At 51.1% G+C, this 14,370-nt stretch overlaps 1 protein-coding gene across 6 annotated transcripts in view; it reads right to left on the bottom strand.

The window, feature by feature from the left end:
- The window catches only part of NEDD4 (NEDD4 E3 ubiquitin protein ligase), a 2,630,465-nt gene that overhangs the window by 877,515 nt on the left and 1,738,580 nt on the right, over positions 1-14,370 (bottom strand). The window lies entirely within an intron of this gene.

The following is a 14,370-nucleotide window of genomic DNA, read 5'->3' on the forward strand; positions in this document are numbered from 1 at the left end:
GCGTGGGCGTGCATGATGGCCGGAAGCGGCTCGTGCTGGCCCTTGTACGCTTCCTTGATGGCAGAGACCATCCAGCGGGATATGGAAGACTTGGAGGCCTGATAGCCTGGTCTTGAGCCTCTGAAAGTGACAAACAGGGCGTCGGATTTGCGGAAGCCCTTAGTCCTGTCCAAGTAAAATTTCAGGGCACGCCTGACATCCAGGAAGTGCAGCACCCTCTGTGCTTCATCCTTGGGATCGGCAAAAAACGTAGGAAGGACTATTTCCTCGTTGAGGTGGAAAGCAGACTGTACCTTGGGCAGAAATGCTGGGTGTGTCCACAGGACGACTTTGTCCTTGGGAAAGGTAGTATATGGTTCTGAGACGACCAGCGCCTGGATTTCGCTGACTCTACTAACCGAGGTGAGGCCGACTTGATGGTGACCAGCCTGATGTCTGCGGACACCATTGGCTCGAATGGTTTGTGCGCCAGGGCGCCCAAGACTATGTTGAGTTCCCACACCGGATGCGGCCCCTTGACGGGCGGGTAGAGCTTTGCGAGCCACATCAGATGTTTCTTGACGATAGGATTGGAGGAGGAGAAGATACTTCCTCTGAGTTCCTGTAAGCCCGATGGCTGCCAGGTATGTCCGGCAGATGTCAACCAGCACGCCCGAGAGGTAGCGGTGCGCCGAGAAGGAGAGCACGTCGTTCAAAGTGCATGCCAGGGGATCGATTTCCTTGGAGTCTGCTCAGTGGCAGAATCTGGTCCAGTTACTTTTATACTGGGCCCTGGTAGCCTTGCTCCATGCACCCTGTATGATTTCCAGATTAGCCTGTGAGAGGCTGAGGTACCCTAGCGTTACCTGCTCAGGTACCACGCTGTGAGGGTTAGTTTCTGTGGGGTGGATGACTCTGCCCCCCTGCTGCGCCAAAAGATGTGCTGGGCCCATCGGGAGGTGAATCGGGGGCCTCTCCGAGAGGCTGAGCAGCTCCGAAAACCATGGCCGGGCCGGCCACCATGGAGCTATTAGAATGATGTTCAGTTGGCGAGACTCCTTGATTTTGCAAATTACTCTGTGAATCATTGCCAGTCTGCACAGAGGAGGGCATCTGGTGCCTTCCTGCTTATTGACATAGTACATGCTGGTCGTGTTGTTTGTCTGGATGAGGACAACCTTGCCCTTGAGAAGTGGTAGGAATGCCCTGAGCGCTAGCCAGATGGCGTTCAGCTCCAGCCAATTGTTGTGGTATTCCTGCTCCTGTCGAGTCCAGGTGCCGTGGACCGAGAGATCGTCCAAGGTGGCTCCTCAGCCCTCGAGCGAGCAATCCACGGTGACGGTGGCCTGCAGAGTGAGCAGCCGGAAGGGCTTGCCCGTCCGTATGTTGCAGTCCTTGGACCACGATGTTAGGTCCGGGTGGAAAGATGGAGGAACGTTGATAATCTCAGATTGAGAGCCCTGTTCGTGCTTCCATGAGGCTGCGAAGTGCAGCTGAATCCTCCTCATCCTCAGTCTTGTGTGCGGGACGGCTAAAAGGACCGCTACCAATAGACCCAGGAGATGTTGGTACCACCATGCCGAGGTCACCTTTCTGCTGAGGAAGTGAGTGGTGGCCCTCTTGATGGCTGAGATATTGTCCTCCGACGGAAATACACTCTCTGAGCGCGTGTCCCAGATGAGGCCCAAGAACGTCAGTCTGCGTGGGCTGCAGATGTGACTTCTTGAGATTGAGCGAGAAGCCAAGATTGTGCAGTGTGTTCATAAGGGCATGGGAAGAGTGGTGAACTGCATTCGGAGATGTAGCCATGATGAGCCAGTCATCGAGGTATGGGTAGATGTGGAGGCCCTGCGCTCTGAAGAGGGCTGCCACCATATTCATGAACCTAGTAAAGACCCTGGGGGCCGAGTTGAGGCCAAAATGAAGGACCTTGTATTGAAAATGGTAGCCCATGATCCTGAACTTTGGGAAAGAACAATGGGGCTGCCAAATCAGGACGTGTAGGTACGCGTCCTTCAGATCCAGGGAGCACATCCAGTCTCCCTTGCACAATGTCTCCGCTATAAAAGCTGGCATAACCATCTTTAATTTTTACATGGGGTAAGGAGAGGTTGAGGGTGGAAAGGTCCAGCACAACTCTCATGCCTGCCTGGTTCTTCTGAATGGCAAAAATCCTGGAGTAAAACCCCAAGCCTCGTTGGGAGGCTGGGACTTCCTCCACTGCCTGGCTCTCTACGAGCGACCGGATCCCTGCCAAAAGAGTTGCTGTCCCAACCTGTGGGAGTGGAGGAGGAAGGAGAGGCTGGGATAGGGAGGCGGTAGCCTGCGGATACTACGGAGAGGATCGAGGGGTCCGTGAAATTCAGGTGCCAGAAATGTGTGTGGAGAGCAAGCCTGCCCCCCACCAGACACGTGGACCCGAAGATGAGTGTCATGCCTTCTTTCCCTCTGAGGCTGTCGCAGAGGAGGGGGACTGGAAAAAGCCCTTGCTCCCTTCACCCGTTTTGTTGCTTGAACCCGTTCTGAGATGGCGAGCAGTCAGACTGCCTGAATCTCCGTTCCTGGAAGCCGCAGAACCCTCCGTACGTACGACCCGTCGGAGCGCTGCTGAGATTGGGTGTACGATTTGGGCATGGACTGTGTCAGGATGGATAAATACTAGGCCGTTTGAGAGCTGTTTTTCTTTTGTCCGCTCTTCGTCCGTGGAGGAGTGAAAGAGGTCTCCCTCCGACCCTCCCCCCCCAAACGGTAGATCTAATATGCGTTCCTGGACGTCCGGGTTGAATTTTGTTTCCCGAAGCCAGGCTGTCCTTCTCATGTCTGTGGCGATACAGATGGCACAGCCAGAGGTGTCAATATGGGCCACTGTGGAATCCATGAGGTCATGTGCCACCTGCTTGGCCTCGGCCAGCCCCGCCTTAAAGCGTGATTGGCTCTGAGTAGGGAGTTCCGGGAGGAAATCCGCAATTTCCCACCATAATTTGGTTGGCGGCAACCAGCATGGCATCAGCGTTGGCCTGACAAAAATGCAAGAACGCGTTGGAATAGAGATTCTTCCTGCACGCCACCAAGATCTTCTCCTCCTTGCCTAGCAGTGCCGCAGAGGAGGAGGATGAGGACGACTGAAGCTTGGAGTATAGTGATGCCGCAGCGATCACCGAAGAGTGTGGCTGTGGATGGGCCGAGAGCAAGAGTATAACCCTCTCCATCTGCCTGTATTTGGCTTCTAGGCGTCGATTGACCGGCTGGGTCGAGTGGGGCTTGAGCCAACCCTTCTTGGCGAGGGAGACTACATGGGTTTGCAGTGGAATCCCCGTTTTGGCAGAGGAGCGTCGCGTGAGGACTTCAGCCAGGACCCCCTCTGCTGGCTGCTCGACCTCGGGTTGGGGTAGGTCCAGATACTCAGTCAGCCCTGCAAGAGGTTTGTGGACGGCCCTGGGCGAGGATGGCGTATCCGGATCCTGCCATCCTGCTCAACCGCCTCCGTGATAACCTGAGTATCACTGGTCAGGCTCTGGCATGGCTGACTTGTTCCCTCTCCGACCGACCCTCCCAGGTACAACTTGGGTCGTTCCTCTCTGCTATCTTTTTCTCTACCTATGGTGTCCCGCAGGGGTCTAACATCTCTCCCTGGCTTTTCAACCAATACCTGGCACTCCTTGCCCACCGCAACGCCACTCTCTGACCCAACTTTCAGTGCTATGCGGACGACACCAAGCTCATTTTCAGGCTACCCTCGGCCTCCTCCTCTCCTTCCCTCATCTCTGACTGTCTGTCTGTCTGTCTGTCTGCTACCCAGGAGTGGTGTGCCGCCAATGACCTCTGCCTTAATGCCAGCAAGACTGAGATTCTCCTCATTGGCACACCTGTTCCCTCCTTTCCTATAGCTCTCTGGCTGGCCTCTCTTAGTCCTCTTCCCACCTGCGTGGCTAAAAACCACATCTTCGACTCCACACTGTCCTTCTCTCCTCACATCTCTAAGAAGTCAAACTACCAACTGCACCTCCTCAGAGGTATTCTTTCTTTCCTCTTCTTCCCCCAGAAGCTCGCTGTCTCCAGAACTCTGGTTCTCTCTAGGCTGGACTATTGCAACAGCCTCTTTCTAAACCTACCTGCTTCAACTCTCCACCCTCTGCAACTCATCCAAAACAGGACTGCAATACTTGTCCGTGGCCTCAATTCCAGGGACCGTATCTCTCCAGGTGTGAAATCTCTGCACTGGCTCCCAGTGGCTGCGAGGATTAAGTTTAAAACCTGCTGCATCGCTCACAAGGCCTTCTGGGGCCTGGGGCCTCAATACCTTCAACTCTCTTCCTTAATATCTTCCTTCTCGAGCTCTTCACTCATCCGCCTCCAACTCCCCCAGGGTCAGTCGCTTCGCCAAGCAGCAAGTTGGTGGTAGATCTCTTTCTTCGGCTGGTGCCTCCCTCTGGAACAGCCTACCTGCCTCCCTTAAACTTGAGGAGAACCATCTCCGGTTCCGGAAGCACCTCAAAACCTTTCTATTTGCTTCTGCTTTTTCTCCTCCTCTCCTCTGCTGACCTCCTAGCTGTAACCGGAACTCCACTGGCTACCTAGACACCCTCTGATCTTAGGCCCAGGTACCTCCACCGCCAGTGTTACACCTGCACTGCCCACCTGGCAACCCCCGCACTTGGGGACTGTTTCTGTCACCCTACAGTCCCCCTCCTAGCCCCCGACGTCTGCACTTACCCTTGCACTTACCACTTGCTGGCCGTTACTTATTGTTATTACCTATTTCCATGTACTGCACTGTCCTTTCCCCCTTCCCTCGCACGATCTGAATGACACCTGGCCTAGTAAGATCGTTGTCCGTCCTCCCTTTGTTCCCCTCCCTGGCCTTGTCGCGCCTTGAAACACTTGTGTATAGGCGTGTTATAAATGCAATATCATATCATCATATCCTCCTCCTCATCCGTATCCTGTGGATCAGGGGAATCCTGTGGAGGAGGAGGAGGAGGAGTAGTTGACGCCAGAGGCTGGGGTACAGGGACCGCGGCCAGAGGCTGAGGAGGCGGCGGAGGCTGGTACGGAGCCACCTGAGGGAATCGGCTGGGGAGCCTGAGGCAGCAGCTGCGCCAGGGCCTGGGGCGCCGGCGCTTGTTGTGCCGCTAGCATTGCAGGTAGGACTTCCCTGATGGCATCCTTGAGGATAACCCCCATACGAGGTGCCTTCATGAGGCAGAGGAACCTCTCGAAGAACCCCTCGTCACTGGCCGAAGAAGTGACAGGGAATGCTGACGGGGTAGCTTGGAGCTGCTGTGTACCCTGCCTATATGGACGTAGTGGGAAACTGCTATGCGCAAAAGAGGGATAGGCTGTAGGCCACATACCTGGTTGAGGCCAGCCCCACCTTGACACTCATTCTTCGCTGAATTCCTGGAATGGCGTTGGACGGATGCCTCTGTCTGGCGATGCGGCCTTCTTGTCAAGCTGCCTGCCACGTGCCTGCGGCGTGTTGCTCGGCTTGCAGGGCCCAGCCTCCTCCAAGACTCTTGTGGGAGGATCACGAGGCCTACCCTGCTCCTGGGGCCCAGGCCCGGTAGGTGTGTCATCGTTGACCCGGGGGTCGGTAGAGCTGCTTTTAGGCGCCCACTCAGAAGTATTGCCGGTGTTAGGGTGTAGCCCCATAACCATATTGCCGGTACAAGGGCGGGCCCCTCTGATGACAATCCGGTACAAGAACGTTCCGGTCCCTCAATACTACCACCGGGAGATCATTTCACATTTAGCAGAACCCCATGTTTGTGACATCCAATGCCACTGTGATGGTGTGATCTGACACCACTTCCCTTTCATTGAAGAGAGCGATTGCCTCCATCTTCTTATCTTCGGGGTGGAACATCAGAATCGGGCCCAGCTTGTACCACAACTCCCTGTCGTACCGGGCTAGGATCTCCAGTGTATTGGCCGCCTTGATAGTGGACGCCGTGGTGTAAATCACCTTCTTTCCCATGGCGTCCATCCTTTTCCCCTCGCTGTCCTGAGGGACCGAAGACGAGGACAGGTTGGACGACCGTTTCCTCGCTGTCATCGATACCACTGAATCTGGCGGTGACTGCGAACTCAGGCACTTGGGTGCGGAGTCCAGCACCCTATATTTCCTCTCCAGCCTATACTGCTTGGCTAGAGCCGTGCAAGGGTTCTTCATGAGGGCCAGGCCCTCCTCCCAAACATCGTCCACAAAGGGCACTGCCATGATAGTCTTCCTCTTGGCCTTGCGCCTTTGATACAAGAAGCCCTCCTTCTTGGTTTCCTCGGACAACAGCTGGAATAGTTCGGAGGCCCTGGCGATCACAGAGTGGATCAATCCCACCTCATTCGCTGGGGACACCCTGTGTGGAGCATTCAAATCAGGCGATTCCCTGTCCGCTGCGACAATGTCTGTCGTCATCCTGCGTCGTGGCTGTATCCGTTCCCGAGTCTGCTGGGGAAGAAGGCACCCAAACATGGCGGAGAAGGTTGAAATGGGGGCGTCAGATGATGCTTCCTCTTCTTCGCTGGAGGCTGATCGGGGACCACAGGTACCAGAGAAGGAGGCATCCTCATCTGGATCTCCGACAACAAGGTGTGTAGAGTCGGCAGAATATCCAAGGAAATGTCCCTCGGCTGAGACGGCAGAACAGGAAAACTAGGCCCTGCGCCGTCATCGTCCCCCTCCTCCTCCTCCTCCTCCTCCTCCTCTTCAAAGTCCTTGTGGACTGTATGTAAGGACTCCTGATCGTCTGTGGACGAACCCTCCATGGTTTGGGCAACCGCCTGGGAGGGCTGCTTTGGGGCTTCCTCGTCCCCCTCCTTTTTGCCCCCCTGGGGGTCTTGAACCGGGGCCTTAGTCTGTTTCACCCCTTCTGGCGTTCCTGCAGACTTTGACAAAGTCACTGTGGCAATGTCGTGCCTTGGGGGTAGGTACACATTGAGCCGTGGGAGCTGCCCTCGCAAGATAAGAGCCTGTAGCAGTTGTGGCAGTAGCAGTTGTGGCAGTAGCAGTTGTCGACGGAGTAGCCAACAAGGTCTTAGTCTGTGCAGGTTGAGTCGGCTTGGGCTTTTCGGCCTTATTCTCCTCTGTCCGCAGCTTCTCGTATTTCTCACGTAATTTAGCCGGGGTAGATGACTTAATCTTAGAAGAGGAGCTTGACTATCGGCTGGCAATGGAGGCAGAAGGTGATGCTGATCGTGCCCTAGCCACCTTGGGACCCGCTTGCGCGGCGAACCCGGTGGACTCAGACTTGCAGATCTTGGCCTTATCTTGGGACCCATGGATTAGGCACCCTTAAAAGTCTTAGAAGACTGCTCCTCGGACCAGCCGGTGCTGGGTGTGGCATGACCCTGCTCGGAGTTTGGGTCAGAGGTCTTGGTGTTAAGCCACACCGCCAGCCTACTACGCCTGTCCTTCATTGTCTTCTTGATGAAACCGAGGCGTTTCTCAAACTTTACCTCCCTGTGGTCCGGGTGCAGGCAGTAGAGGCATTGCAGGTGCTTGTCCTCCACAGACACATTCCGTAGCCAGATTTTGGTGCAGGGCCTCACAAGGCACCTTCCCCTAGACGCGAAGAAGGCTCAAAGGCCTTGTAGAATCTTTGATGATCTTTGCCCTGGAGCGGCGCAGAACTTCACCGACAAGGGATCCCCACTGTCGGCAGATGAAGAAAAGAGTACTGGGGCTTCTTTGAAACAAAAATAGAACTTTTTTCAGTAAAAACAGCTTGGAGAGGAAACTCGAGAACTCCCAATACTGTAGCGTGCAGTAAAAATCTGAAGATGGCTGCCAGAGGAGGGGTTTAGGCAGAGGATTGTCACTGGATCCAGAGGACAGTGATTGGTTTAGAGAAGAAATACAGTTTAAGTGAAAGTGAAACATTTTTCTTTTACAGAGGATTCCCAGCCTGACGACGGGAAATATTCATGAGCAGGGGAATCCATGCCAGACCCCATGCTCGAGAAATTCCATCTGGGAAAAATCCTAGTTTTTTTTAACATATGAAAGAATCAGTTGAGTAATAGTTTTTCGTACTTATAGTCACTTAATCTTTCCCTGTAGAAAAATGCTAAACTGTCCTTGTTGGATGCAAGCTTACCCTAGACTGTGGTGATGTGCCGCCTAACTAGAAAAGGGATAGACGAAAATCCAAATCAAACTATCTTTTTAGCACCATTGTGCAAAAAAATGCACCTTTGTGCATTTTTATCATGTGTCATTTGCCCTGAAACAGATACCACTGAAAGCACAGCAGCCACGGGAGAAGCCCATCTGCAACTGGGTTTCTAGCATCAGGAAGATGGAGATGACCAAGAGACCTATAAGTAGGAGAAAGGAAAAGGGTGGGCCCTGGCTCTGGGATTTGAAAAGCTGCACCATCTAAATGAAGTTGGCAAAACAGTTCTCAGGAGGAAATACCCCGTTTTAGCACTTCTCCAGTACCACCCTGCTGAAGTCAAGTGCCTAAGGGGTATGAGCTGGGCCATTTTGAATTTAAGGGAATAGTCCAAGATGTGCACCAGAGGACATGTACTGTACGGGTGAGCTGACGGATTGTACTTGAATGATCCAGGCGGTGATGTAAGGATTCCCTGCTGAGGAGAGAACTAACCAAGGCCAACAGCTTGGTGAACGCCCTGGGGTCTGAGGAAATGATAAAGGGTAGGACAGGAAACTGCTGGTGGACGTTGCTAACAGCGAACGTCTGGTACTCTATGCTTAGGATGAATAGGAAGATTAAAGTAGATGTCCTGTATGTCCCGGGACACAAGTCGGGAGTTAAGGTGCAGGAGCTAGATAAGGGTGACCATTTTAACTTGTCCATCCCAATGTACAAATAGTCTCATCCCTCCCCCGCCATTTCCGAGAAGGGTACAAGTTGCATGATCTGCATTCGCTGTGAGTCGCACGGTTTTCTACAGCAGGATGGCATCGGGAGGACGGTATAGGAAGGGAGGCAGGTGGGCGGGACAACCATCTGTAAAAACCATACAGGGACAGCTTCACAGTCAATAGAGAAAAATGAACAAAGTCATAATTTAAAAGATTTTGGACCTGAAGTGAAGTGACTGTGGAAGCATACACATTGACTCTCGATTCACCTCTACCTTGGTAGGGGAAATGCCTGGGCTACTGTTTGCACGAAGATGCAGGACTCCTATACTGATGTGCAAATGAAATATGGGGATGAAATTAACATTCCCTGTGTGACTAAGCCAATAACTGGGCCTTGTCAAGAGGGTGAGGGGGGAACAGTAATCCCTCCCAGCTGGAGGTTGGATGCCTACCAGGGTTAATGCCAAGTGCCAGCCCCACCCCGGAGGTGGACGGTGGCAGCAGAGAGAGTCCCAACTCCTGCCCTCCCCACTTTTGTGCCATTCTGTACACGTGCCTTGCCTCTTAATGCTTATATTGCCCAGTGTTCTTTTGCCATTCTAGACAATGACCCTAAAGAGAGCAAAAAAGAGAAACCAGTAAACACCAGAGGCATCACTAAACAGCAAGGAAAATAGAAGCTGACCAACACAAAGTTTCCTGACTAGACAAACCTCCAGCTCCCCAGAGACCCAATCACTGCCGCAGAGTTGGTGAGAGAGAAGGATAAATTACTTACTGTAATGTTCTTTCTATGGATTCTTCTCCCGCAGATTTCTCATCTGATAGATATTCCCTCCAGCTCTGCTACTTGGGAAAATTTTCGACAGGGGGCCTAGGGGACATCGACCAAGAATCCAACGTGCTCGGCGTCTGGTCGTCGTATAAATAGCACGTCACTATGCCCCAACCTCCGTTCCCCCCCCCTTTTTTTTCCAGAGCACCAAACCCTGTATAGGAAAACAGACAACAAAAGGGGCTAATGAGCCATTAAAAAAGAAGTCCGAAGGAGGACCAATTGAACATACACTACAAGTAGTGTTAGAAAAATCTTTTTTTTTTTTTAAAACACCTATGGTAGGAAGAAAGAAAACAGACGCAGAGGACCATCACCAAGTCAACGTGAAAGAGAAGATAAGCTCAAAACACTGACTTTCTGAGCGGGAATGGGTGGGTGGGGAGATGAGGAATCTGCAGGAGAAGAATCCATAGAAAGAACATTTCGGTAAGTAATTTCTCCTTCAATGGATTGCCTTTCTCCCATAGATTCCTCATCTGATAGACTCCCAAAACAGTAACTGAAGGAGGCGGGCAGAAAGTTAAACAAGAAACTTTGCAGCACTGCCCTGCCAAAACGTGCATCAGCTGTACGAGCCATATCCAGACTATAGTTCTTAGCAAAGGTATAAAGGGATGACCATGTCACAGCCCAACAAATCTCCAGGACAGGGAGACTCCCCTCTGCAATGCTGTTGATGCTGAGACTCCTCTTGTCGAATGGGCCTTGACGCCTGCTGGTAATTCCTTCCCAGCGGACTGGTTCCAATCAGCTATGCAGAAAATTATCCAGCGGGATACAGTCTGCTTGATTTTGGGCAGGCCCTTACATGCTAAGGAAAAGCCACGAAGAGCTGGTCAGCTCTCCTGAAATCAGCTGTCCTCGGAATATAATATTTCAACGCCCTCTTAAGGTCTAAGCGATGTAACCGTTCCTCCTGCTTAGAAGGGTGCGGAGGAGGGTGGAAGACCCGAAAGGTTGATGGCTTGTGACAGGGGAAATTCCGAGACAACCTTGGGGAGAAAGCCAGGCCTTACCCGGAGTGAAACTTTTTCCCGGAAAAAACACAGGAAGGGTGGCTTACAGCATAAGGTTTGCAGTTCACTCACCCACCTAGCGGACGTAATAGCCACCAAGAAGACTATTTTCAAATGGAGAAGCCGTAAGAAACAAGAGTGCATAGGATCAAAGGGAGCCGCCATGAGAAATGTCAGAACCAGGTTAAGGTCCCAATCCGGGACAACAAAGGAAGTTGACGGAACGTTATTTATAAAGCCTTTCAGGAATTGTGTCATTACCGGGATCGTAAAAGATTTGCCTTCATCTTTTAAACACAGACAAGGCCGCCAAATATCCTTTGGTACCCTGAAGGCCTGCTGAAGCCAGCGACAGAAGGAACTCCATCACTGTAGTAGTGGGGCAAGAGATGGGGTCAATCTTGCGTTCCCTGCACCACGACTCAAATATTCGCCATCTGCACACGTACAAAGATCTTGTAGATGGCCTACGTGCAGTCAGCAACACCCCAAGTACTTCCTCAGGGAGGTCCCAGTCATATTTTATCCTTTCTAGAGCCACGCATGTAAGTTGAGGGATTCCGTGCTCAGTTGGGGTATCCAGCCTTCCGACTGGGTTAGGAGATCCTGATGCCGAGGCAACCGGTGAGGTGGACAGATGGACAGATCCAACAGGTCGGAGTACCATGTTCTTCTCGCCCAGTCCACGGCAATCAAGATTATGGTCGCTCGAAACCTCTTCAACCTCCGAAGAACCCACTGAATGACAGGAATCGGAATGACGTTTAAACGAGAGCGAGGGTCCAATCCACCAGAGATGGGAATTCTCTCGAGCAAAACTGTTTGTATGTCCTGTTGGAATCCGTTGGGAACAGATCCACTGCTGGGGTACTCCAGAGAGCAAAGACCTCCGCCAGGACTTCCTGGCACACTTCACACTCGTGCAAGACCGTGCTCTGCCTGCTCAGAGCATCTGCCAAGTTGTTCTCTGTGCCCGCCAGATGAACTGCAGAGACTGAGTTCCTGTTCTCCAGCAACCAGAACCAAAGCATCATCGCCTCCGTGCAGAGGGAGCGGAAGAGCACACAATCTGGCTTGTTGCATTGCCACTGTGTTGTCCGTCAGACTAAGGATATGTTTTCCCTGCATAGACACAAGGCGAATGCTTTCAGGACAAACCTGATAGCTCGCAAATCCAGCCTGTTGATGTGCTGCCTGGGTTCTGTCGCCAACCACAGGCCGCTTACCTGCAAATCCTTCACATCGGTCTGAGGCCAAAGAGGCCAGAAGGGTTCGCCCGCTAAGAGTCTGTTGCGGTCCGCCCACCACAACAGGTTGTTGACCTCTGATGCGGACATCACGAGGAGATCCGAGAGCGAGCCAAGATACTGAGACCACGGATCCCTCAGGAGCCAATTTAGGCATCTCATGTGCAACCTGGTCTGGCACTAGAAAAATGCAGGAGGCCATGAGGCCTAGGAGGCGGAGGAAGGAAGCCGCTGGAAGAGTGGCTTGGTGCTGGAACAAGTAGACCATTTGTGTTAAGCTGACTACTCTCTCTTTGGGGGGGGGGGCTTTCCCACATGGGTTTCTAGGACTGCTCTGATAAACTAAAGCCTCTGGACTGGTGTCATGTGGGACTCCTTTAAAATTAGGGAGAATCAAGCAGGTGTCTTCTAAATGGGACAAGACCTGCACTGCAGACTGCCCTCGGATCAGCCAGTCGTCCAGATATGGAAATACGTGGACCCCGGATCTCCTGAGGTAAGCTGCAACTACCGCCATGAGCTTGGTGAAGACCCTTGGGGCAGAGGTTAGACCAAAAGGGAAGCACCTTGAACTGATATTGCATATCTCCTATGGTGAACCTTGGGAACTTCTTGTGCTTTCGATGCATTGGCACATAGAAATAAGCATCCTATAGGTCTATCAACACCACCGAGAGCGTGGAGAATCTCTCTCAACATCACCATCCTGAATTTGTCTTACCTCAAGAACTTGTTCAAGGCCCTGAGGTCTAGAATGGGAGTGACCTCCTCCCTTCTTGGGGACCAGGAAATCCCGGGAATAGCAACCCGATCCTCTCTGCTCGGGAGGTACCTCTTCTACGGCACCCTTCAACAACAGGGCTCTCAGTTCTTCATGGAGCTACTGTCCCGGTTGGATTGGGGGTGGGAGCAGTCTGTTTGGTGGTTTTCTTACAAATGCCAGACAAAAACGCCACTGCATAAGCTGAAGAGCCCAGGCATCGGAAGCAATTACCTGCCACTGGAGCGAATGGTCCATCAACCGTCCTCCAACGGGTCCGCTGTGAGAGGGTAAAATTAAAGTGGCTTCAGAGGCCGGGTCGCCCCGCCACTGACACTTCCTGTTGATTTCTAGAAGCCACTCTACCCCTTCCAGAGTGCGATAACCGCTTCTGCCATTGCCTAGCTGGTGTGAGCTGCGCTCTCCTGCCATAAGGAGCATATTGCATATCTCCTGTAGCCCCATGCCCTAGAGGCGAAGCTAAATGCAGGTTTGGCCAGCTGGGCATCTAGGCGTAAGGACTCAGCAGGGATTTTGGATTCCTTAAATTTTTCTAAGGAATCTTCGTCTTTCTGGCTGAATAAAAGATTGCATTCTAAGGGCATGTCCAGAAGCTTGAATTTGACATTAGGTATAAAAACAGAGATTCTTAAATAGGCCTGTCTTCTTAATGTTATGGCTGATGCCATAGATCGGTCCACACAGTTGGCAATGTCCAGGCCCGTTTGCAGCGACTGTCTGGCCCCTCTTTTCCATCCTCCACTAGCTGGAGTAAGCCCTCGCGCATTTCTCCTTCTGGCACATACTGAGCAGCATTTTCAACTGCTGTCCATAGACTAAAGAACTACTTGGCAAAACTGCTTGCCACATTTGTAGCTTTTACGGCATACCACCTGAAGTAAATGCTTTCTTTGCTAAGGCATCTACTGTTTTTGTGTGAAGTATAGGTGACCTCGAAGGAGACTGCGCCTGATTCTTGCACACAAGACTTATTTTTTTATTTTATATTTTTTGTTTTTTATTTTTCAGAAAAAATTGCCCTTAACGTTGATGACACGTGTTTCGGTCCCCCAAGGACCTTTCTCAAATCAGGGCTATTGATTAGTCTTAATCATAATAAAGTCATAGAAAGAAAAAAAATAAACACATAAATAATCACAAAGGAAAATATGTGCATGTATCCAAAAAAAAAAAAAAAAAAAAAAATTAAAGTAACGGTTTGAGTATTGAAGTTAGATCAGCATAGAAAAATAAACATTTTTAGGTGAAATGCATACACACAAAATTACATAGATGTAAAAATAATAAAAATAAATATAAAAATAAATATAAAAATAAAAAGCCAGACAATAAATGGATGGGGAAAAAGGGTAGGAGAGAAGGGGTGAGATTCAAAAAGAAGATAAATACAAAATCTCCATTAGTTATTGTACACAATAAATTACTAAAACAAGCAATTTGTAATGTTCATTGTATGTCTCAGAAACAAGTGGAAATATGTTACCTTATGGTCATGTAAGAGGCCCCTGTCACAAGATGTGAAAGATAAGCTTCCATATATCATTGGGATAAATCCCTGAAAAAGCAAAAATAAACAAATAAAAAAAAAAAGAAAACTAATAACTAATGGTACGCTTTCGCGTGTGAAAATAAACGTGGAAAGACATATTTCACGTATGAGTACTTGCAAGGTAATC

Source organism: Ambystoma mexicanum, chromosome 11, assembly GCF_040938575.1.
Source record: "Ambystoma mexicanum isolate Mex_15411 chromosome 11, UKY_AmexF1_1, whole genome shotgun sequence".
In the NCBI taxonomy this organism is placed as follows: Eukaryota; Metazoa; Chordata; class Amphibia; order Caudata; family Ambystomatidae; genus Ambystoma; species Ambystoma mexicanum.